We start from the raw sequence: 25,680 nt of genomic DNA, 5'->3' as shown, positions 1-25,680 counted from the left end.
TGCACCTCTGTCATGCCATTCTCCTCCCAGATGCTGACAACACTCACCTCTGAAAATGAAGTTTATGTGTACATACAGCAGCTCTAGAAGTTGGAGTTGTAAAAAAAAAAAAAAAAAAAAAAGGACTGTTTGACTCAGTGTTTATGAACACAGTTCAAATATGAAATAGAGAGATACAAAGAAACCCTGTTACTTAGTATCTAATCTGTTTCACCTACCTGAAGATCAAAGGAATGAACTTCCATCTGCAGGTGCTGTCAGTTAAGGCTAGGTTCACACTACTGTAACTGCAATTATGTAGTGTGAAAAATGGGGGGAACTAATGCGCAAAACCACACTAACTAAAGCAATAACGCAAAAATTAATTAAAATAATTTAAATACTAAAAACTAAGCAGCAGCCACAACTAAATAGTGCTCACACACTGGTAAGATATAAATATAGGGGAGGGTAATGGCGCTTGCTTATATAAAAGATAACACTATTAAAAATATATATTATATCGTATGTTCAGATCAAAATCCAAAAAATATAAAAAATATCTGACAATCCCTATGAGCCAGAAAAAGATGTATCCCTCCTAATCAATAAATGCCCACCAACCATCAACGGAAGGATGAGGGGGGTTGGGGGATGAGCTGAGTGATTTTTAATGAATACGTGAATATGGAAGTAATAAATGCTTTACCACCAAACCAATAGTACAAAATAATAATGAATAAAGTAGTACCACAAGGAATATTAAATGTAATGATAAATAATGAAAATACTGAAATTAATAAAGCTATGGTGTGGAACCACAAATATCAACCATGATCCACTACCAAAGTAGATATAGAAGTGAAAAAATAAATACAAGTGACAAAACATGCATAATAATTAGATGCAGGATAATACAATGTGAGTCTCAGTGCACACTTATCACTCCAAAGATGTGTAAAAGAATTTTTGGTCAAGTGTTCAAAATAAATTCACATTAAAGTGTTTCAAACAACACTGAAATCCAATGTGCATAGGTGCATATGTGCTCCAGTAAAAAAAGGATGCTCAAATCCACACAGGATCCCACAGTGCAGACGTGCAGAAAAAAGCTCAGTTTCCCCAAGCCTCTCACCTCAAAAGAGGCTATAATAAGCCTATAGAGATCTCCTCTCCTGCTGGCTTGCTAGCACCGCAGATTCTGCTGATAGATGTCTCCAGGCCAGCCTATTACTCCACGTCACTTCAATCCCCCAGGTATATGTTTCCCAGGTCCCAGCAGTAAGGCTCTTAAGGTGGATAGCTCTCCCTTAGTGGACCTCAATTTCCATAAAGGTCATGCATGCATGTGTTATTAAGACCACAAGGAAACCTCTACCACAATTTTGGGCCTTTGTGAGCAGAGGGGATTCCTGTCCTGTGGCCCCTCAGCATCACACTCTGTACACACAATTCCAATAGAAAAGTCTCCCGCAGAGCAGAAAAGCCACCAGTGTCTCGGCAAGTAGAAGAATACATATCGGGCCTAAACTGAGAAAGAAAATTCTCGCTCTTTTTTTGTTTATAGCGCAAAAAATAAAAACCGCAGAGGTGATCAAATACCACCAAAAGAAAGCACTATTTTTGAAAAAAGGATGTCAATTTTGTCACACGACCACGCAATTGTCAGTTAGAGCGACGCAGTGCCGAATCACAAAAAATGGCCCGGTCATTGGGCAACCAAATCCTCCGGGGCTGAAGTGGTTAACCCCTTATTTTATTTGTATAAATTCTATGTTACAAATGCACAGTTAATGCAGGGGGCTCACTATATCAGTTTGTGCAGTGCATGCTGCGCTGTCTGTGGTTAGAAAGCCCAGAAATCGCTCTGTACATACTGATTGCTTTTGCACACTGACCAAACTGATTTTAGAGATAGCTAGGAAACAGTTCAAGCAATCACTATTCCTAGTAAAACTTCCTGCTAAACTCTTTGATTCACCATTCCAGCTTTTTAACATTTAAGAAAACCTGTCATTGCTAAACTCCTTCAGAAAATGCCATTTGCCCAGCTTTTATACTGACGTGAGGCAAGTATAGACATCAGAAAAGTCAGCGAAAAGTTCAAAGTCCTGATCTGAATAGTTGTTTCCAGTCAGTGACTGAAAGTTTTAAATCTAAGGATCAACTTGACAGCCAGGCAACTAGCATTTCTAAGAGGTCAGCAATGGCAGCCTCCATATTTCACTCTTGACATATTTCTTTTAATAAGATAAACTCAGAAATACTTGCAAATGAACAAATATATTCAGGCTGCAGAATGGAATGTCAAAATGCTACTGTGACCTCTATTATAAAATTTCTACAAAAAAAGTAGAAAGCTCATTAATCATCCCTAGGAGATGACAGTAAAAAGAATCATGCAGTACACCTATGACCAGCAGCTGCTTGGCATGGTAATTGTCTTTCCCACATGGCATTAGGGGGGGGGGGGTAGAGTATTAGATACAGACTTATGGAGGCATACTTTACGGTGCACCTCTAGACTTGTAAAGAATGAAAAACAAGACAAAGATGCACAGATAAGATAAACTCTCCAAAGACAAAAGTAGCAAAAGATATCCACATAGGCTTTGTTTTTTATAAATCCCATAATCTATTATATATTGCCAGTTTTTTTTACATAAGTTGTTTGAACATTTTCAAGAATACAAAAAGCATTGTAAGAAAGCAAACAGTTTTAAATTAACAAGACACAGAAGTATAATGAAACCTTAGGCCTTGTACAGAAGACCCAACATGTCCGATGGGATCATTTGGTCTGATGGCTGTACACACCATCAGACCAAATTCCGCGCGGACAGAAAACGCGCTGATGACGCGGTGACGTGACGGCGACGATGACGCGGCGACGTGCGCTAACCCGGAAGTTCAATGCTTCCACGCATGCGTCAAATCACTTTGACGCGATGCGCGGATTCTCGGGCCAGCGGACATGTCCAATGAGTCGTACTGACCATCAGACATGTCCGGCGGACAGGCTTCCAGCGGACATGTTTCTTAGCATGCTAAGAAACAGTTGTCCGCTGGAAGCCTGTCCGGTCGGCCAGAAAATTGTCCGGTCGGCCCTACACACGACCGAACATGTCTGCTGAAACTGGCCCGACGGACCAGTTTCAGCGGACATGTTTGGTCGTGTGTACGAGGCCTTAGGGGTGCAGGATGAGGGACCCATTACAGGTGGTACCCTAGTTTCAAACATCCGACTTACAAACGACTCCTACTTACAAACGTAGGGAAACTAGGAAGGGAAATTCACTCCTGTAAGAGTTGTTTTGGGAAAAGGGTACCTCCACTAATGCTTTATCACCACGGCTTGTTTCCACACCAACCCCAGATTTTCTAAATCCAATTGCCATTGGAACAGGAAGTGAGGTGAAATCTTCTGAACAGGGGCACAGACAGCAAAACAAACATTACAGGGGTGTTATCCTTTCCCTATGTTTTCCAAAAAGCTTTAAAATTGTTTTTTTGGCTGGAGCTACACTTAAAAAATGTACCTGTTCAGACTTACAAACAGATTCAACTTAAAGTGGAGGTTCACCCAAAAAAAAATCAATTTTTAACATTAGATTGGGCCTAATTACGGGAAGCAGAATCGGGTGTTTTGTTTAAAATCAATGCAGTACTTACCGTTTTAGAGATAGATGTTCTCCGTGGCTTCCGGGTATGGGCTGCGGGACTGGGCGTTCCTATTTGATTGACAGCCTTCCGACCGTCGCATACAGCGCGTCACCAGTTTCCGAAAGTAGCCGAACGTCGGTGCGCAGGCGCCGCATAGAGCCGCACCGATGTTTGGCAACTCGTGACGCGCTGAATGCGACCATCGGAGAGCTGTCAATCAAATAGGAACACCCAGTCCAGAAGACCATACCCGGAAGCGGCGGAGAACATCTATCTCTAAAACGGTAAGTACTGCATTGATTTTAAACAAAACACCCAATTCTGCTTCCCGTAATTAGGCCCAATCTAATGTTAAAAAAAAAATTCGGGTGAACTCCCGCTTTAAGAACAAACCTACAGACCCTATCGTGTTTGTAACCCGGGGACCGCCTGTATATATGAGGCAGAGGATATGAAGAGTAAGGATAGGGAGAATTATAAGCAAAGGAAGGTGGTCATGGTGAAATAAAACTCCCAGAAAGTTTAACTTTGTCCAAAATGTAAAGTGGGTGGGTAAAAATGGGGTTTAGGGGTTTAGGGCTTTTGGGAGGGAGGCACTGATATTGGTATCAAGTGAAACTCTATCAAGTTCAGGGAGAAGGTCGAGTATGGCATGAAGATGGTAAGGAGCCAATATTTGCAGCTAAGTATAACTGAAAAATTGGGCACAGCTAAGCACAGCTAAGTCTCCTGCTTGTTTTGGGGCAAAGTGCATATGCCTATTAATTCTAGGCTTGGACTTACTCCAATATGAATTGCAAAAATTTAAGCAGTTCAATTCAGAGAATTTGAGTAAGGATAGTAACTGAGATAGCTCTAAAAGCATACAGCAGATTGGGAATATATGTCATTTGACTGTATATATTCTACCAAAGTATGAAATAGCAAAATGTTGCCAGGATTCAAGGAACCCACCTGGTTCTTCTTAATCATTTGGTAAAGAAAGGTATTAAAAGCCCAACACATATGGACTGCCCATACAGGGGTTCTTCTCTAGCTGCCTCAGCTTTCTCAACCTCCCAGACACTTTCTTGGTCTCTGAGGCCCGTGTAACAATCCTGACCTTCCCAGTCTTTTGAGCAAAAAGTCCTTTTGACAAGGAATGCGGTCTCTGATAGGAATAACCAGGTCTTTGGCTGCACTGAACTATGCTCGGGTCTGGCTTTTATTGGTCATTCACACCTGTGACCTCACACAGGCTGCAAACAACTAGCAAAGCCTGGATACAGGTGTGAAGGTTCCTCCCCACCCAAGGAACTTTGGAACCTTCAAACTACAGGCCCCGAACCGGAACTAAAACATTCTGGGAAAACATGGAGCCTCAGGCCTCGTACACACGACCGTGTTTCTCGGCAAAAACCAGCAAGAAACTTGCTGGGATTTTTTTTTTTGCCGAGGAAACCGGTCGTGTGTACATTTTTAGACGAGGAAACTGTTGAGGATCCCGTCGAGCCAAAAAGAGAGCATGTCTTCTTTTTCCTCAACGGGAATGGAGAAACTTGCCTTGTCGAGTTCCTCGACAGCCTAACAAGGAACTCGACGAGGAAAACGATGTGTTTCGCCCATCGAGTTCCTCGGTCGTGTTTACGAGGCTTCACTTTCTCTGTTCACAATAAACATGTCCGAGTTTCTCAAACTGCACCTTTGAGAATCAATTAAAGAAGCAGTGTACTCTACTGCTTAATTTCCCTTTAATGTGCTGGCTCATTTCTAAAAAATAAAAAAATTACATGATATATTTTTATAGCGGCACATGGATGTTACATATCAGTATTTTATGTAAAGCCACAATTTATTCTTCTGCCTTTTTAGAGAATAAGAAACGTGACAGTGTACATTTTGTCTGTAGTCTATAGTAAGCCTCTGCAACATGTTCCATGCCCCTCAGTCAGTAAATGGGTTAATGATGTCAGGAATCCATCAGTTCTGTGCCTCAGACAGTCAGCAGGGTAAAACCACAATGATGTGTGACAGCACCCACTGTTTGCACAGTGACCTTTTCATAGCCATGCATTGGGCTTTATTCACTGACATGCTTGTCTAACAGGATCTGACTTTTGCTTTAGAACAGTTAAGTCAACAAGCATCCCATGCAACCAGTAGATTTATTCCTATTCAAAAATATCAGTTGAAGTTGATAGATGAGGATGTTCTGGCACAACCTAAAACTGCAAATAGCCAACATAGACAATTGCAGTTTGGTGTGCTGGGGGAATCCGATGCAGACGAATGTCACACAAGGAATAGTTTAAACCAGGGGTAAGCAACCTTAACCACTCAAGACCCGGACCAATATGCAAGTTAAGGACCTTGCCCCTTTTTGCGATTCGGCACTGCATTGATTTTTTTGTTGAAAATTTCTGTTTATTAAAGATTTTATAGACATACAACGAAAACATTCCTTGGTACACCGCCAAGCTTACCTATCGGCCAACATGACCGGGAACATATAACTGTGCCATCGCAGATTCGGCACTGCATCGATTTAACTGACAATTGCGCGGTCGTGCGACGTGGCTCCCAAACAAAATTGGCATCCTTTTTTTCCCACAAATATTGCTTTCTTTTGGTGGTATTTGATCACCTCTGCGGTTTTTATTTTTTGCACTATAAACAAAAATAGAGCGACAATTTTGAAAAAAAATCAATATTTTTAACTTTTTGCTATAATAAATATCCCCAAAAAAGATATAAAAAAAACATTTTTTTTCCCCTTAGTTTAGGCCAATACATATTCTTCTACCTATTTTTGGTACAAAAAAAAATCGCAATAATCATTTAAGGATTGGTTTGCGCAAAATTTATAGCGTTTACAAAATAGGGGATAGTTTTATGGCATTTTTATTAATAATTTATTTTTACTACTATTTTTATTACTACTCCCTGGGTTAGCTTATAGCCTCCCATGGCTTTCAATATCATTTCTACACTGATGACACTCAAATCTATCTCTCTACCCCACAGCTCACAACATCAATCTCCTCACGCATCACTAATTTACTAACAGACATATAAGCCTGGATGTCACATCACTTCCTCAAACTCAACCTGTCCAAAACTGAGCTTATAATATTTCCACCCCCATGTGCCCCTTCCCCTGATTTCTCTGTCAAAATCAAACCCATCCCTGCATGCCAGAGTCCTAGGTGTTATCCTAAACTCAGAACTTACCTTTCGGTTCCATATTTAATCACTTTCAAAAAGCCTGTCACCTCAACCTCTGTCACATCTCCAAAATACGCCCTTTCCTAACCAATGACACCACAAAGCTCCTAATTTACTCCCTGGTTTTATCTCGCTTTCATTAATGCAGCTCCCTCCTTATTGGCTTACCTTTAAATAGGCTATCCCCTATTCAGTCCATCATGAATGCTGCTGGCAGACTCATCCACCTTACCAATTATTAAGTGTCTAGTACCCCTCTCTGACAATCCCTCCATTGGCTGCCACTCATCCACAACTCGGCCCCAAGCTATATCACTAACCTAGTTTTAAAATATCGACCAAATCATTCTCTTCGTTCCTATCAAGACCTCCTGTTCTCTAGTTCCCTTGTCATCTCCTCCCATGCTCACCTCCAGCACTTCTCCCAAACTTCTCCCATCCTTTGGAATTCTCTACCCTAATCTGTCCAACTTTCTCCTACTCTATACATTTTTAGGCGATCCCTGAAAATGTTTCTCTTCAGAGAAGCCTATCCTGCTTCTATCTAACAACTACTTTTATTTTCTCCATCAACTCAACCCCCACAGTTACTACCTTTTGTATCACTTAACCCTCCCTTTAAGATTGTAAGCTCTAATGAGCAGGGCCCTGATTCTTCCTATATTGAATTGTATTGTAACTGTACTGTTTGCCCTAACGTTGTAAAGCATTGCGCAAACTGTTGACACCATATAAATCATGTATAATAATAATAATAATAATAATAATAAAGCAGGAGCTGGAGCTCATCTGAATGCCTCTCTCTACTTAGATGCCCTACTGACGATCTCAGATGGCACCCTGGTTGAGAAAGGCTGATGTAAGAAACTCAATGTGCGGTGAAATCAAAGTAAACAAATTCAGTACATGCCTGTACAAGTGTGCAAGACTAAAAGTAAGGCGTAAGACCAGCTTTACCTACCACAGCTTAAAGAACTACCACAATCTGATATTGTTCTGTCCTCTCTACTGTCCTGGACATGGTCACATGAGAAACATCAACTCCAGATCAAACAGAAGGATATTGCAAATGATAGACAAAAAGCCTATTAAAAACGTTCAAAGAAATACAAGCTTAACTCCACGGTACCACCAAGGCACATCAGTGTCTTATCACACCATCCTTTGTTTTTTGGAATAATGATGATTTTAAAGGAAGAAGACCCAGGAGGACTCAACTGAAAAAAAATAATAAAAAAGCCAGTCTGGCTCTATGTTCACAGACAAAAAAATCTTTCCTTTCAAAGAAAAATAACACCATACCTACTGTGAAGCATGAAGGAGGGTAAGATATTTATGTAGTTCGTTTGCTGCATCTGCCATATTAAAATCATTAGACTATTAAGGAATTTTTGATTGTACTGACATGTACTGCTTAATGTTAGAAAGCTCTGACTGAGTCACATATCACCAACAGATAATGAACCAAAACAGACAGCTGTACCCACAACTGGCTTAAAACAAAATATTGGACTACTCAATCAGTCTACTACAACTATCAGTCCCTCCTCTCATACCAGGGTGCTAGGTGTAATCCTAGACTCTGGCCTTTCCTTTCAGACCCAAATCCAATCACTGTCAAAAGCTTATAAACTTCACCTCTGCAATATCTCTAAAATGTGCCCCTTTTTAACTAATAAAATCACCAGGCTACTCATTCATGCCCTTATTATCTCTTGCCTTGCCTAATTTAACTCCCTTCTCTTAGGCTTTCATCTCCATAAGCTATCCCCTCCTCAGTCTATCATAAATGCTGGTGCCAGACTGATCTACCTTACCAACTACTCAGTGTCTGCCACCCCTTTCTGCCAATCACTCCACTGGCTTCCAATTGCCCAGCAAATTCAATTCAAAATACTAACAACATACAAAGCCATTTACAACTCTGCCCTGAGCTACATCAACAATCTAGTCTCAAAATATCACCCAAACCATCCTCTCTGCTCCTCCCAAGATCTCCTGCTCTCTAGCTGTCTTGTCATCTCCTCCCATGCTTATCTCCAGGACTTCCTCAGAGCCTCTCCCATCCTCTGGAATTCTTACCTCAATCTGTCTCACTATCTCCTATTCTTGCCACCTTTAGGCAATCCCTGAAAACCACCTACAGCTGAATTTGTAATTCTTCCATCAGCTCATTACTCACAGTTACTACATTTTGTACCGCTCACCCCACCCTATTAGATTGTAAGATCTTATGAGCAGGACCCTCTTAACCCTCTTGTTTTTTATTGTATTGTAACTGTACTGTCTATCTTTATATTGTAAAGCGTGGTGCAAACTGTTAACGCTATATAAATCCTGTATGATAATAATAACTACTCTGAAGTGACCTTCTGATCCCTGATCTGAATTCCATCAAATATCTATGAAAAGATCTGAAGGGTCTGGCAATCCGGAAGGTGGGGCTTGTGAGCATGTGACCGCCGTGATTGGCTGTCACGGCGGTCACGTGATCGGCAGAACTCCCAATTGTAGGAAGCGAGTAGGAGCTTTTCATGAGCTGGCAGGGCTCTCAGCACAGCTCTATCGGTGCTAATGCACGGACATATGCAGCCCCTCAGTGCTAAAGCCCAGCCACAGAGAGGCCACATACTTGCCTGCAGTCTGTGCCTAGGGGTTAAGGAGCGTGTGACAATATTCCTGTTGGCAGGTGCAAAAATCTCATTGAGAGCTACTGAAATTGCTTGTTTACAGTGATTGTGCACTAAATAGTGTGCAACAAATATTTGATTATGGTACCCTTCATTTTTGTCCATGCCACTTTCATTTGTTTTATTATTTAAAAAAAAAATCTGTTGAATCAAAAATCAAAAGTCTATTTTTGTTAAATATGAAATAAAAAATGACTTTGTTTAGTTTCAGGTTACAGTATTTCAGAGAAAATTTTAGTTTTTTTGCGGAGGGGTACAAACAAATGTATTTATATCTGTAAGTATGGTTTGGTAATAATACATTTTGCTAATTGGGTTTAATAACACTTTATTTTATTTAGCCTTGGAGGTGGATGCTATCTGGGCAATGTACAATAAACACTATGGCCCGGATTCACAAAGCACTTGCGCCGACGTATCTCAAGATACGCCGCGTAAGTGCAAATATGCGCCGTCGTATCTGTGCGCCGGACCCACAAACTAAGACACGCCTAAAAATAGACTTCATCCCGCCGACGTAACTTGCCTACGCCGGCGTAGCGTAGGCGCATATTTAGGCTGGGCGCATGGTGGCGCTCCCATTGATCAGCCATTCAAATATGCAAATGAGGAAAATACGGCGATTCAAGAACGCACGTGCGCCCGACGCAGGCTACGAGTGGTGTGCGTAAGTTGTACGTCCGGCGTAAAATTAAGCCACATAAAGGAGGTGTAACCCAGCAGCAGACATGCAAAGGTCTGCACCAAAGAATACAAGCCGGCGTATTCTACGTAGTTTACGTTGGACGTGAGTCTGGCTGGGCGTAGGATACGTTCATGGCATAGGCAGTGATCCGACGTATCTTAGGTAATTGTTCCAACGTAGTTGTGAGCATGCGCAGAGGGATGCGTCCACGGCACGACGCATGCGCAGTTCATTAAATGTACTTGTCTTGCGCTCGGACCATCATTTGCATGGGGTCACGCCTCATTTGCATGGGTCAAGCCCACTTGTACCTACGCCGGCCTGCGCCTTCAAAACCTTCACCACGCCGACGCAGCGTGGGGAGCGAGAGCTTGCTGAAAGCAGTGCTTGCCTCTCTGCACTGCGTCGCCGTAGCGCACAGGGGGATGTGCTGCGGTGGTGTAATGTGCGCCTGCTGTCTTTGAATCCGGGCCTGTATTGTCAAATGTATTGGGATGCCTGCCTTTACACTCACATGAACTCTAACCGCTTAACCTTCTTAGCGGTATTCCCAAGTGTGGCTCAGGGTGAATTTTCCATAACAAAAGAGGTAACCCCAAGCCACACTCGAGATCGCATTGCAGGATCCAGGCAAAATTACTTACCTTGTCCCCAGGATCCTGCAATGTCTCCCCGCTTTGTGTGCGAGCCGTGTCCTCCACTCGATTCATCACAGTGCCAGGCTCTGTTCCCTGCGAGGGTCGCGGCGCACGGGGACAGAGCCCGGTGCCAAATTCAAAACGTTAAAAACACATAATGCATACAGTACACTGTAATTTTACAGATTACATTACTGTATCAAAAAAATGTACCTCCCTTTTTGTCCCTAGTGCTTTGTCCAGTGTCCTGCACATAGTTTTATATTATAAATACTGTTCTTTCTGCCTGGAAACCTGAGATTGTCCATAGCAACCATATCCCTTTACGTCAAAAGCGGTTTTAGACCAGCTAGAAAAGGTGAAAAAAAATTAGAATCACTTTGTCACCAAACACAACAATTCTGCAGCATTCATACCCAGGATGTCTGCTAGACTCTTTTTTGGACATATTTAAGTGTGTTATTTCTAAGAATTACAAGCCTAAAATATGAAACACCAAATATCCATGCAAAACAATGTACCGCGATCAGCATCAAAAATCTGGCATAATCATAATTCCTGGGGGAGTAAGGACAGCGCCACGTACATATACAGGGCGGCCTGTACGTGATTCCTTTCTTCGGCGCTGGGGGTACAAGTGCATGTGCCGCTGGAGCCCAGCTACTGCTGGGATTGGGCATAGCGGGAACCAACCAGAGAGTCCAGCGGACCAGATGTCCTCTAGAAACCCAACGATCATTCAGAGAGAGGCAGATCACCATTCTGCTATTAAAGGGTCACTAAAGGAATTTTTTTTTTTAGCTAAATAGCTTCCTTTACCTTGCTGCAGTCCTGGTTTCATGTCCTCAGTGTTCGTTTTTGCTTTGATGTTGCTGTAAATCCTCTCTGTTCTGGACACTTCATGGTTGCCTGTTTCCTGATAACCACAGTACTGGGAGATTTCTCACGGTGGTCACTAATCAAGGAGGTGTGATTACTGTGTGTAAAACGAAACTGGATTGGTGCTGAGGAGTTTTAGACAAAGTATCACTGCTCTCTATTGGCTGACTGCCCTCTAGTGGCTCTCTGTACATCAGAGAACCAGCAAACAACAGCAAAAACGAAACTACACTGCAGGCACATTATATGATTGTTTTTTTATCTATTTGTAATCATTTTTAAAAGGAATCAGTTAACTATTATGCCTCTATGCCCTGTAAACAGTCATTTCAGCTAAAAAAAAAAATTCCTTTAGTGACCCTTTAAGAAAGACCAAGATCTTGTGTTTCTGCTAAGCATCTCTGTCTTTCTTCAGTTAAACCATCCTTCACACAGTAAGAAAGCATTCCCAGGAACACAGTTAACCCTTTGATTGCCCCTGATGTTAACCCCTTTCCTGCCATTGTCATTAGTACTGTGACAGCATTTGTTTAGCACTGATCACATTATTGGTGTCACTGGTCCCCAAAAATTGTAACTTAGTGAAAATCCGACCATCAATTGCCATCTCTTTGAGTAATTGCCCCTTTTTCTGTCTTCTTAGTAACAGATTTGTCTGCCACAATGTTGCAGTCCCACTAAAAATCTACTAGTAAAAAAAAAGTCCATAAATATATCCCATAGTTTGTAGAGGCTACAACTTGTGTAGAAAACCAATCAATATACGCGGATTGTTATTTTTTTTACTAAAAACATGTAGCATAATACACATTGGTCTAAATAATGAAGAAATTCGATTTCTTTTTTATTGGAAATGTTTTATAGCAGAAAGTAAAAAATATTTTTTTTTTCTAAATTGTCTGTCTTTTTTTATTTATAGCACAAAAAAAATGCAGATGTGATCATATAGCACCAAAAGAAAGCTCTATTTGTGGGGAAAAAAACAGACATTAATTTTTTTGGGTACAGTGTCGCACGACCGCGCAATTGTCAGTTAAAGCAACACAGTGGCATATTGCAAAAAATGACCTGGTCAGGAAGGGGGAAAACCTTTCGGAGCTGAAGTGGTTAATGGCATCCCAGTCTTAGCATGTAGGGTTCAATATTGAGTTGGCCCACCTTTTGCAGCGATAACAGTTTTAACTCTTCTGGAAAGGCTTTCCACAATGTTTAGGAGTGTGTCTATGGGAATGTTTGACCAGCGCATTTGTGAGGTCCAAATCATTTGAAAATATTGTTGGCAAGAGGCCAATATTTATAAAGACTACATCTTGTTTCAAAAACAGACTGAAATTATTCTACTTCACTTATTTGCTTTAAAAGATGACTAGACAGCGGCACAACATGGTAGTGCCCAGAGGGTGTGTGTGAGTTTGGTCAAACGTGGCTCCTACATTGAGCTCCCATCTAGAATGTTCTAACAATTAAGACAGTATTTGTTTCCTTATTGATTTGGATTTCAAATGCAAAATGCATCACAAAGATTAGTGCAAAATGTATGTCTATGGTGCATTATCTAGATACCAACTGGAACTGTAGCAGGCAGGGAGTAAGTAGCATGCTGGTCAACATCCGTACTTTATTTAAATTAAAGACCTGTATCAAGTGTGGCTGTTGCTACTTCCCCATATTTCTGGCTAGGTTTCTACCAGACCATGAAATGGATACTGTCCTTTAAGTGTACAGTCAGCCATTTATCCCTTCTCACCTTGTGTCTGTAGGCCTCTTGTCAACTATGCATATCTCTTGCCACTTTTGTACCTCTCTGCAATCAATATCAACCCCCCTTCCTTTTTGGAGTACTCACAAAATCTTCAGTCCTGGTTATCTTTTATGGTGGGACAGAGTGTTCATTGACCACACAATCATGGTAAACGTAATTAGTATTAGTATTGCCCCCCAACCCTCCCCCTTATACTTACCTGAGCCCTCACACAATCCAGTGCCCATTTGTAGTGACTTTGTCTAGTCTCACAGGCTTTGATGAGGCAGTGGGACCCATCGGCTTTCAATCGAATCCTGTGACAAGGGAGTGGGAGGTTGGTCCAAGCTGCGCAGCCTGTGTCTATGGACACGGCCATTGCAACGTGGGATCGAGCCCGCAGATGTGCCACAATAGGAAGCAGGGATCCTTGAAGAGTAGGATCTGGGTCGCTCTGTGCAATTCCATTGCACACAGCAGATAAAACTGTTTATTTTTAATATATACTTTACAATCACTTTAACCTGCCTGACGGTGTTCCCGAGTCTGACTCGGGGTTAGATTTTCCTGCTGCGAGCGGTAACCCTGAGTCAGACTCGGGCTCGCCTCGCTAGATCCACAGGCATGGTTTACTTACCTTGTCCCTGGATCCAGCGATGCCACCGCGCTGTGCGAGCGAGCGGGACCTCGCTCGATTCACACAGTGCCTCTGTGTGACGCCGATCTCCGTTCCCTGCGACGTTACGACGCACGGGGACGGAGAACGGCGCCAAATTCAAAAAAGTAAATAAACACTTTACATACAGTATATTGTAATCTTATAGATTACAGTACTGTATGTAAAAAAAACACACACCCCTTGTCCCTAGTGGTCTGTCTAGTGTCCTGCATGTCATTTTATATAATAAAAACGTTTCTTTCTCCCTGCAAACTGTAGATTGTCCATAGCAACCAAAAGTGTCCCTTTATGTCAAAAATAGTTTTAGATCAGCTAAAAAACAGCGATAATAAATTATAATCACTTGCAGAATTGTGCGATAGCGATTTGTGGGGAAATTCGTCATAAAAAAAATAATGACAGCAACAATTCTGCAACTGAGCAAATTTCAATGATTTTGATTTGATTACATTACTGAATCATTTTTATTATAATTATATTATTATTTGTTATAATTATTTATAATTATTTATTATATTATCATTTATAATTTTGTTTTTAAAAAAATGTCATACCCGGGATGCCTATTAAACTCTGGTTTGGTCAGATTTAAGTGAGTTATTTCTAAAAATTACAGACCTACAATATAAAACGCCAAATTTCCTTGCAAATAATGGTACCGCTTTCAGCATGTTTTTTCTGAAAGAATCATACCGCCAGGGAGGTTAAGGAAAAAAGGTAAGATTAATGGGAAGATTGCAATGGGGAAAGTAGAAATAATGGGAAGATTTGAGGGTATATCTTGTGTAGTACAGGGCTTGTGTCGTTCAGGGTTCTTATAGCATCCCTCAAGCAGCTTATTCCAGATCCCTGGATTTTACTGGAACCAAGAGGTTTGTGTGCTATGGGAAGGATCCAGTCAATTTGTTTTTCTGTAAGGGAACAATTAACCCCCTTGGCGGTAAACCCGAGCGTGTTTCGGGGTAGGTTTCCACAGGCAAGTTACTTACCTTGTCCCTGGATCCAGCGATGCCACCCCGCTGTGTGAGTGAGCGGGTCCTCCTCGCTCGATTCACAGTGTCCTCCTGTGCCGTCGATCTCCGTTCCCTGCGACGTTACGACGCACAGGGGCGGAGAACGGCGCCAAATTCAAAAAAGTAAACAAACACTTTACATACAGTACTGTATACTGTAATCTTATAGATTACAGTACTGTATGTAAAAAAATACACACCCCCTTGTCCCTAGTGGTCTGCCCAGTGCCCTGCATGTACTTTTATATAATAAAAAATGTTCTTTCTGCCTAAAAACTGTAGATTGTCCAAATGTGTCCCTTTATGTCAAAAATGGTTTTAGATCAGCTAGAAAACAGCGATAATAAATTATAATCACTTGCAGAATTGTGCGATAGCGATTTGTGGGGAAATACGTCATAAAAAAAAAAAAAAGTAATGACAGCGACAATTCTGCAACTGAGCAAATTTCAGTGATTTTTAGTTGATTACATTATTGAATAATTTTTATTATAATTAAATTATTATTTGTTATAATTATTTATAATTATTTATTATATTATAATTTATAATTTTGTTTTAAAAAAAAAATCATACCCGGGATGCCTACAAGACTCTTGTTTGGTCAGATTTAAGTGAGTTATTTCTAAGAATTACAGGCCTACAGTATAAAACGCCAAATTTCCTTGCAAAATAATTGTACCGCTTTTGGTACGTAATTCCAGACAGAATCATACCGCCAGGGAGGTTAATTTAGTCCCCCCCCCCCCCCAAGATTCAAATATAAGGAGATGGGGAATGGATGTCTGAGTCCAATAAAGCTTCCCAAAATAAGTAATAACCTGAAAAAGCCTTTCATCATGCAGAGGAGATGAATAAGTAGTAGTAGTATACAACAATAACTCAAATATGAGCAAAACCGTGTTTTAGGGAAAATGAATTTCTCCAACTCCAAATGAGCCTATTGAAGCCAGAAAGAGAGCATCAGAATGTCCTGGGACAAAAGCAGGCGTGTTTAGTATGGGAGTGAGTGGGGAAGGGAGTGATGATATCTTAGAAGTTTGGAAAAGTTTATGAGACATGGCATAGGTCCTATTAAAGGATGATGTATGAGTTCTGGTGGAAATTACTTAGGCATCCATGGTAGTCCTCTCTGGGGGAGAAGGGTAAAGTCTTGTTCTAGTCTGACCCTTAGTTTGTGGGAGAAGTATCATATATAAATGAAAAGTTAAACAAAGCTTTACAATATGTACTTACACCATGAACATAAATATATGTATACGAAAAATACAGCTACCCTGTTTCACTTTTCATTGCTTAACATGTTCAGTGAATAAAATGAACATTGTGCAAAGGCAAATAACACTTTATTTCAAGAAGCCTAATTATTTACAAGCTAAGGATGTCCTGAGTTTCTGTGTATCCATTTTTCTTTAGGACAGGAAAAAAGGCAGGAAGTGAGAGAATAAAGAAAAGGTATGAGTCTTGCAGAAGGTCCACTTAACTCTTTAGGCACTAGTTCAACCAGCGGCACGTTTCATGTGTTTGTGGCAGAGAAAAAAATATGCCATACAATAATGATGTCATCCAGTCTCCCTGAGTCCTGTGAGGTGGAAAAAACAGACAACTTCCGTCCTTACAAAGTGAAGAAACTCGTTTCCCATGGCAGGCAGGAAACCAGCACTAATGGTCTGGCCTCCTCCACCTTCTGGAATCAGGGCCAGCAGAAAGCGGTGTGATAAGGAACAGTGACTTAATGCATTTACAGCCCAAACTTTTCCATAAGTTTACTAACATAACAGAAAATGATATGGTCTCAGAAATAAATTAACTTTATTACTTGCCAATAACAGAAACTGCACATGAAAAAAGCTAGGATAACTTATATTAGCAGTAACATCTTTCACATTTATATCAGAAAAGCAAAATTGTATATATTTTTCCAATTTGACTATAATAAACTAAAATCTGATTAGTTAACATGGTTTACAATCCATCACCATGTACTATGCTGTTGAATACTACTAAGAATTATTCAAATAACCCCCTGCAAAAGGAGAAAAGATTTTCTGGCAACGCCATTTTGTTATTTTTCTTTTGTTAAAATGGAGTTTTGCTATATTGTTCTCAAATGTATATATATATATATATATATATATATATATATATATCTAAATGTGCCTATTTTTTACCTAGCTAAGTAGAATTTCCAAACATTCCAACAACCCTATAATGAGGTCCTAAAACAGTCTTTGGTGCAGGTACATGGTATCAAAAGTTTAGTTCTGTCCTGTCAGCAAAGGATCTAAAGCCTCGTACACACAGGCAGTTTTCCCGACGGGAAAACTGCGAGGAGAGCCTTTGGCCGGGAATCCCGGCCGTGTGTATGCTCCTCGCAGTTTTTCCGAGGGGAAAACTGCCCAAAAACCGCCAGACAAAAAAAGAGAACCAGCTCTCTTTTTTTTCCGCCGGGAAAACAGGTGTACCTTTGACCGGCGGATTTGGCAGTTTTCCTATGGGAAAAACTGCAATGGATCATACACACGGCCGGGATTCCAGACCAAAGCTCCATCGCAGTTTTCCTGTCGGGAAAACCTCTTGTGCGTAGGGGGGAAAGACTGACCGAGCAGGTTCTCGACTTTCCCCTCGGGATTTCCGACGGGAACTTTTCCCATTGGAAATCATGCACGTGTGTATGGGGCATAAGAGTCTAATATATTTTCCACAGTACTAGGACTAGGAAAACAAAACAAACCTCATGTTGGCAGTTTCCCTGGTGGAACCTGCACATAGGAACAAAATTGTAAATGGAAGTCATAGATATTTATGTATAAGTTTATTTAGTTGTGTGGCAATACCAATCTGCATTTGACGCAGTGGGTGAGATTTACTAAAACTGGTGCACTCAGAAACCAATCAGCTCTTAACTACAGCTTGTTCAATTAAAGGGACACTAAAGGTTCAGTTTTTTTTTTAAATAACAAACATGTCATGCTTACATCCACTGTGCAGTTCGTTTTGCACAGAGTGGCCCTGAATGTCCTCTTCTGGGGTCCCACGAAGGCTGTCTCAGCTCCTCCCCGCAATTGCTAACCCCCTATGGGAAGCTCTCTCCCGAGGGGGTTACCTTGCGGGCGTGCATAGCCCCTGGCGGCCACATTACTGGATTTGATTGACAGCAGTGGGAGCCAATGGCTGCGCCGCTTTCAATCTATCCAATGAGGAGCCGATCAGCCATGAAGAGAATGATGCTGGATCGCGCACACAGAGATTCGGGGCTCAGGTAAGTAAAATGGGGGCTCGGGGGCCAGAGAGTGCAAGGTGAAAAAACACAAAGCTTTACAAGCCCTTTAAGTCTTCACAATAAAACCTTGAAACTGGTTTCTATGGAGAGCTGCACCAGATTTTGCACCCTTCAGCTTTAGTAAATACTGTAACCCCCAGTGTTTCACCCTATGTGAGGGGAATCATTGAAGTCTAGTGCCAAGGTCTGCAACAGTGTCAGTGCACCAAGTCATGTTCCTAAAATGTATTTTAATGTGCTCAACCTTTGCTCAAACGCTAGATTTTAACTTAAATAATAGTGAGATACAGTTCAAAAGAATCCGCAGTTCTTAAAATAGGATCTGAGAACATCAATCTTCATAGAAGGAGACGAATATAAAGTAATCAAATTCATATAGAAACCTCTTGGTTTTAACATCTGGAGGAATGCTCAAAGCACACAAACATTATTACCACTTTGTACAGAACTCTATAAATAGATACCTATTTAAGGCCATTGTTCTCCTGGGTTAAAAGAATACCCTCGAGTTTTCCTTTTGTTTTACAATGCAGAGCATGCAGTCTGCCCAACCTTTTAACCTTTATTTTTCAAAGCCCTCTGGAGTTTTTGCGAACTCCTAGCTAGTAAAAGCATACATTTAGGCATTGTAAATTTGATTCAAATATATTATTAGAAACAGTTTTTTAATCTCCTATCAAAAAAACTTGTTCATAGGTTAGATAAAGTAAGCCTATACAATACCAAGATGAATAAAAAAAACACTGCCACAAGGTGAATGTTAAAGTTCTACAACAAGATGGATGTTATCAGAGATGGGTCAACATACATTCAGTAGTGGGTGGGTGAAGTAGGAGTGGACCATGTCAGTGAAAATTGATGTGTGGAAGCTTGATTCATGCAGGGTCCCCGTAGTATCTCCCTTAAGACATGGAAGTTTTGTGGAAACAGGTCAGGAGCACTGTATATAAAGTGTTTGCCCCACAGACATGATGTGAATATTGAAACACCCTTCTCCCAAGTCTCAATACCAAGCTATAGAACTGGTTTTCTACTAATGCACTCACAGAAATCCCTGAAGAAGAGGGTGTCCTTTATCAGCTGAAATGTGTTGGAATTGTCTATGAACTTTTGTTTATCAATAAATACAAAGCATGTTTTAGAACATTGTACTTATGGCACTTCTCAACTAGCTCCATGACACCGGAAATAATAAAGGTGTGCAATCAGGGAAAGTTGACTCTGGGTAAGGCATTAACATACTTGCCTAGCAGGTCTGGGATTTGTGTGTTAATCTAACCTTAGGCACAGAGTTTATAAATCCTTATGCCGCGTACACACGATCAGTCCATCCGATGAGAAAGGACCAATGGCCAGTTTTCATCGGTTAACCGATGAAGCTGACTGATGGTCCGTCGCTCCTACACACCATCGGCTAAAAAACACAACGACGTGCTGAAAAAACCGAAGTTCAATGCTTCCAAGCATGCGTCGACTTGATTCTGAGCATGCGTGTATTTTTAACCAATGGACGTGCCTACTAACGATCGGTTTTGACCTATCGGTTAGGAATCCATTGGTTAAATTTAAAGCAAGTTGGCTTTTTTTTAACCGATGGTTAAATAACCTATGGGGCCCACACATGATCGGTTTTGACCGATGAAAATGGTCCATCAGACCGTTGTCCTCTGTTTAACCTATCATGTGTACGAGACCTCAGTGTAACCTTGGAATGGTCTGGGGCCAAGCTCAGGTAACCCAGTAAAAAGTATTTGTTTCACCCTTACTGGGAGTGTGTGGTTAAAGCTCTTATTGAAGTGTTTGAATTTCCCTTGAGAATAGACCCACTGCTGCTCTTACTAGGGTATAATGCAAGATGATGTAACTATGCTCAATTGTTTACCTTCTGTGCAACATTTTATGAAAGGCGTTGGAAATTTCCAAGTCGGCTTACTCTAATTACCTGGCAAAATACCATTGATAACGATTTTCCCCTGTATAAGGTAACTTATGAAAGTAGGAACTGTTCAAAGAAATTTGACAAGATCTGGTTAGCCTGGATTGATGCTAAGGGTAGCTAATTCCTTGATGTGGATGATCAGTCCCTGGCTTTTCCAAGTACATTCTTTGTTTCTTACCCTGGGTTGGAATTGATCTTTCCTCTCTATTGTGTCCATCAACCCCACCCCCCCCCCCCCAGATCTCTATTCCCTTTCCTTCCCTTCTATCTATGTCTTACTACTTAGAGGGCAGAAGGCTTCTCCCCCGTTTTCTGATACTGGTTAGAAGAGACCATACTTTGCTTATCATCTCCTGGAGTTTTTTTTAGATGTCTTGAATGGGATTGATATGCTTCTCCTCAACACCATTCAAATTACTTTGAGACTTCTCCCTCTGAGCACTTTGCATATGTAAGCTTTATTTGATGGAATGCAGATGATCTTGCTGTGTGTAATATGGTTTGCTGCTTTGCTTGTTTACTGACTGACACTGTCTGTAAGTGATCTTGAGCAAATATTAATAAATCTTTTCACCTGGTAAAAAAAAAAGCATCTGTTGTTTTTGTACTTTATAAAATGTTAATGTGGGACTCAGGGCCGCCATCAGGGGGGTACAGGCAGTACACCTGTAAGGGGCCCGGAGGTCCCCAGGGCCCCGGATGGCAACCCCCCCTTTTTTTTTATAACATTTTTTTTCTTTTTTCTTTTTATTAAAGGGCCTAGAGGTCCACAGGGGCCCGGATGGCAACCCCCTTGTTTTAAAAAAAAAAATGTAATTTATTTTTTATTTTTTTATATATACATTTTTTTGTTTTGTTTTTATTAAAGGACTCGGAGGTCCCCAGGGGCTCGGATGGCTACCCCTCCCCCTTTTTTTTTATAATTTTTTTTTTTTTTTTGTAAGGTCCCAGAGGTCTCCAGGGCAACCCCCCCAATTTGTGGTACCCCTCCGCTTCTCAATTCACGCCCCCCCGCTCCTCAATTTGAGGCGGCAACCCCCCCCACCGTTCTCTGCTCCAGGGGGCCCATGCCTGAAGCTGTGTAAGGGGCCCCATCATTTCTGATGGCAGCCCTGGTGGGATTTACCAGACATGGGGACCCATGGCAAAGATGGTGATTGTACATTTTTTATTAAAAATGCCAACTGATACCTCATGAGTTTGTGTGTTTTGATCTTTTAGGGAGCAAGTGCAAAGATGCATTTAAAATGCCAGCCATTCTACGCCAAAAGGGTAAAGGTATACCTAAGAAGTTGCTAACAGGCATTCTGCATCCACAATTTAGTTCCCTGTTTGTTGCACTTGAGTTTGTAAGTTCTACCTGTGCTTTTTTGGGTTTCCTCCTACAACTTAAAAAACATGGGTAGGTTATCTAGAAACCTTCAAAAAAAATTCTAGTGTATGTATAAGTTTGGCAGGGAAATCAGACTTAAAAGCTGTTCCAGGGAATAGTGACTCTAGCAAATAAACTTGTACACTGTGTATTGTGTTATATGTTGATGCTACTAGAAATCGATGTCAAGAGCTCAAACAGTGACTACTTTGCTATCACAGAGCATTGTCATAGGGAGGTCACTGATACCATGCTTGTAGATGTAAACAGTGTAATTATCAGGGGTCACAACAAAACGTACCTATGCACAGGGACTATGCCAACTAGCCATAAAGATACATTATAAGAAATTGTAAGCTCTATCCTAGACCAGCTATTCTCAAATGGGGTTGCATGGAGCCCAGGTCCCACCTGGATTAGTCTGAGATGCTTGGAAAAATCAAGTGAAAGCGCAAAAAATGTAAAAAAATAAATGGCTGGGGGATCACAGTTGAAGCTTTTATTTACTTGGCAGTGTTAGTGGTCATGGAAAACTTTTTATGAAAAAAAGCTTTTGCATCCAACTTCTACTGGTCTGTAGACATGGTGGCTACCATCTATTCAGAGGAGTATGGCTCCAGTCACAGGAATGAATGAGCCAAGTGACATATATGTGAAGTAGGAGCCAGATGCAGCCAGGGCTTCCTTCTGCAAAGGCTATGCAGGATTGGGTAGCACCACACAGTGAAGAACTCGACAGTGAGGCTGAAGTTATTTTGGTAGGTAAATGTCACTCAGGCTACATTCACACGTAAGTGTAGCGCATTCAATTAATTTTAAAGGCCTTTTTTGTGGGGGTTTTTTTGCAATTTTTTTTTCATGTGTCTTAGCAACAATTTGCTGTACAATAGATTCATTGTGCATGTTTGGTCCCTAGACTTTTACTATGGGGGCAGGTTAAAAAAGTTCATAATGTGTTTTCTTGCATTTTTCAGGCTCTCCTATCAAAGTCTATGGGCCTAAAACACCCAAATCTGCCTGAAAACACGCTCCTGTACTTTTTCGAGCAACTTTTGATTTTTCATGTTCATGTCCCATGGACTTTAATAGGGTTCGCATGTTCGCTAGAAATTTTTACCTGTTCTGGTGGGAAACGAACTAGGGGGTGTTCAGACCAGAGCTTTTTTTCTCAGAAAATAGGCGAAGGAACTCAACCACAACCCCCAAAAACCCCCTCCCATAGGGGTGTGCTATGTGCAGAGTTCTTGGGTGTGCCTGGTACATAGTACAGAGTTTAGGGATGTGCTACGTGCAGAGTTCCGGGGTGCACTTGATACATAGTACAGAGTTTAGGGATGTGCTATGAGCAGAGCTAAAGGGTGTGCTGCTTGAACCATAGGTGGTGGAACTGAGTTCCACCAAGTTCCAGCTGAAAAAAAGCCCTGGTTCAGACCATCCCTACTGCCCACCTATAAATAGTGAAAATAAACAGCAAGGAATAAAATGATGGCTTTTGGTCATCTTTTACACTCCACTACCAAATGTGGCCCCAAAGAAAGCTACAATTAGGTTAATGACTGCCCCATAGACTTTCTAAGTGTCCCACCAGTCAGCTGTCTGGTCAGATAAGTGGAGACTGCATATTCCCAGCTATGCACTTTGTGTGACAGGGGACATCAGGTCAAGCAGATGAATTCACTTATGTATGATTTATTCTTTTGTTCTTCCTGTCTGATAGAAACTAGCTTGGAGTTCCAAGCACTCACATAGACAAACACACCGCACACTGAAATGCGGGAGCCCTTTTATCTTCCAGCTTCTCAGGTATGCCGACTACAAATATACTTCATACATCCACTTGTTTGGGTTCTAACATTATATACCTCTGCAATCTTTACATCTGCAATACAATATACCATATACTGCAAGTACCATTTAGTAATGATAATATACAATCTATATTTTGTGAGGTCTTATTACAGCTTTGAATGTAACCATTAGATTTAGTAATGCACAAAATTACTTTTTTTTTTATTGTTTTTTAACAAGACAGCACAAAGAGCAAAGACATTGTGCAAAGTATTATATCAATCACTCAGCAACCATAATTTACCAGATTAATAATCTGAAATCTATTTGGCTGCTCTCGGTTACAGCTTTTTTACAGCAAAAAAATATACCCTTATGTATTGTTTCATCAAATATAGCAGTTGGTGGGCACTGGTATAAAACCTAGTGGTGTCACCCACAGATAAATGTAATCGCACTACTTTTTTGGATTGAGGGGGGAAGGTTTATAACCTCTGTCACATTTTGTATTGCTTTCTGTTTTCCTGTTTGGGAGGCAAATTTGTCCTGCTGACCACTGTCACCAAAACAGGAAGTGAGAGGAAATCAAACGTTGTAGAGTTGCCAACAAAACGAATGGTGAGGGTAAATCATCCAATGGGGACAAATGTTCTGTTGTCATCTCTCTAAGACAGGAATGCCCTCGCTGTGTGGAGATTTCCTTTCATTTATTGCTGAGTCTCCACAACAGGAAGTAAAGGGAATTCACTCTACAGACAGAAAAAGAAAGACCTGATAGGGAGTCAACCTATGCCTACTCTATGTAAAACGACACGGAAAATGTTTGTTCATACATAATCAGAAAAAAGAAAGACACAACTGGAATCTACCAGGCTGTTATATTCATTGGTATACCAATCTACTGACTAAACTACTGAAATACTGTCCAAAGATAACTGTAATGCCTTGTACACACGACCGGTTTTCACGGCGAGAAAACTGACATTTTTTATATTGGTCGTGAAAACCGGTTGTGTATATGCTCCCTAGCAGTTTTTGCGACAAAAAAACTGCCCGGCAAAAAATTGGAACCAGCTCTCTTTTTTCTCATTGTGTTTCCCGGCAGTCTTTTTCTCGTTGCGAAAACCAGTCGTGTGTATGCCTTTCCGAAGGGAAATAAAACGTGCATGCTCAGGATCAACTCGCTCACGATCAACTCGTTCTGGTAAAACTAGCATTCAGAATGGAGATAGCACATTCGTCACACTGTAATGGAAAGAAAAGCTGAAAAGCACAAATTGTCTCTCACCAAACTTTTACTAAGGCCATGAATAACATGGCCATGAATAAGCACTAACTAAGTGTGAAACGTGTCGGCTGTTTCTGCTGTGTATTTGCGGTGTTTGCTCATGTTCCTTCAATAAAGACAACTCAAGAGTTCTTTGGTGTGCGGCCGTCCATCCGTCCTTTGCTACTTTCCAAACTTTTACTAACACGAGGATCAGCAAAAGGGTGGCGCCATTTGAAAGAAACTTCCCCTTTATAGTCCCGTCGTATGTGTTGTACGTCACTACGCTTTGGTTGGACGTTTTTTTGCATGAACCTGTGTATGCAAGTCAGGCTGTAGAGGAGTCACGTCGGGAAAAATTACGTTTTTTTTGAACGTCAGGAAAAACGATGGTGTGTACACAGCATCATCTTTTACATTTATGTTGTATTCAATTCCAGCAATTCAGTAAGGTTTCATTCAGATGGGTGCCAGCACCCATATGCTGCCTTTGTGCCTGTGTCTGCCCTGGGTTGCATGCAGGCAGCCTACAGAGGTGGATGCAGATGCAGTGGTTCCACACAGACATCGTCAAAATTTGACAGCTGCACAGGAGCAAGCCCTAAGAATGAACTCTAAAAATCCAATAGGTATATAAAAATGTAGCCTAATTTGTGTGTTGAGAGAGAGAAAAACCACTAATAAACAATCCCCAGTGTAAAAGTGCTCGTGCTTGAAAAAATTGGAACAGTTGGGAAAATATCAGATCACTAAAACCTTCCATGCTGAACTGAATGTCAGCTGAGAAGTGACAAAAATCGGTGCTGACTGCCTCTAAATAACTCTTTGTATCACCACCTACTGGCCAAGTAAAGTACCTG

The 25,680-nt window shown here is 41.1% G+C and overlaps 1 protein-coding gene across 2 annotated transcripts in view; it reads right to left on the bottom strand.

The window, feature by feature from the left end:
* Window positions 1–25,680, bottom strand: part of ARHGEF9 (Cdc42 guanine nucleotide exchange factor 9) — a 469,420-nt gene that overhangs the window by 398,807 nt on the left and 44,933 nt on the right. Inside the window, exon 1 of one of the 2 annotated variants that reach the window (XM_040323964.1) lies at window positions 6,105–6,199. The exons of the other annotated variant lie outside the window; for it this stretch is intronic. The gene's annotated coding sequence lies outside the window, so the exon portion shown is untranslated. Of the gene's footprint in view, window positions 1–6,104; window positions 6,200–25,680 lie in introns of those variants that run through there. 2 annotated transcript variants of the gene reach the window in all.

Source organism: Rana temporaria, chromosome 9 (assembly GCF_905171775.1).
Source record: "Rana temporaria chromosome 9, aRanTem1.1, whole genome shotgun sequence".
NCBI lineage: Eukaryota > Metazoa > Chordata > Amphibia > Anura > Ranidae > Rana > Rana temporaria.
This window is presented reverse-complemented; position numbering and strand designations above follow the sequence as displayed.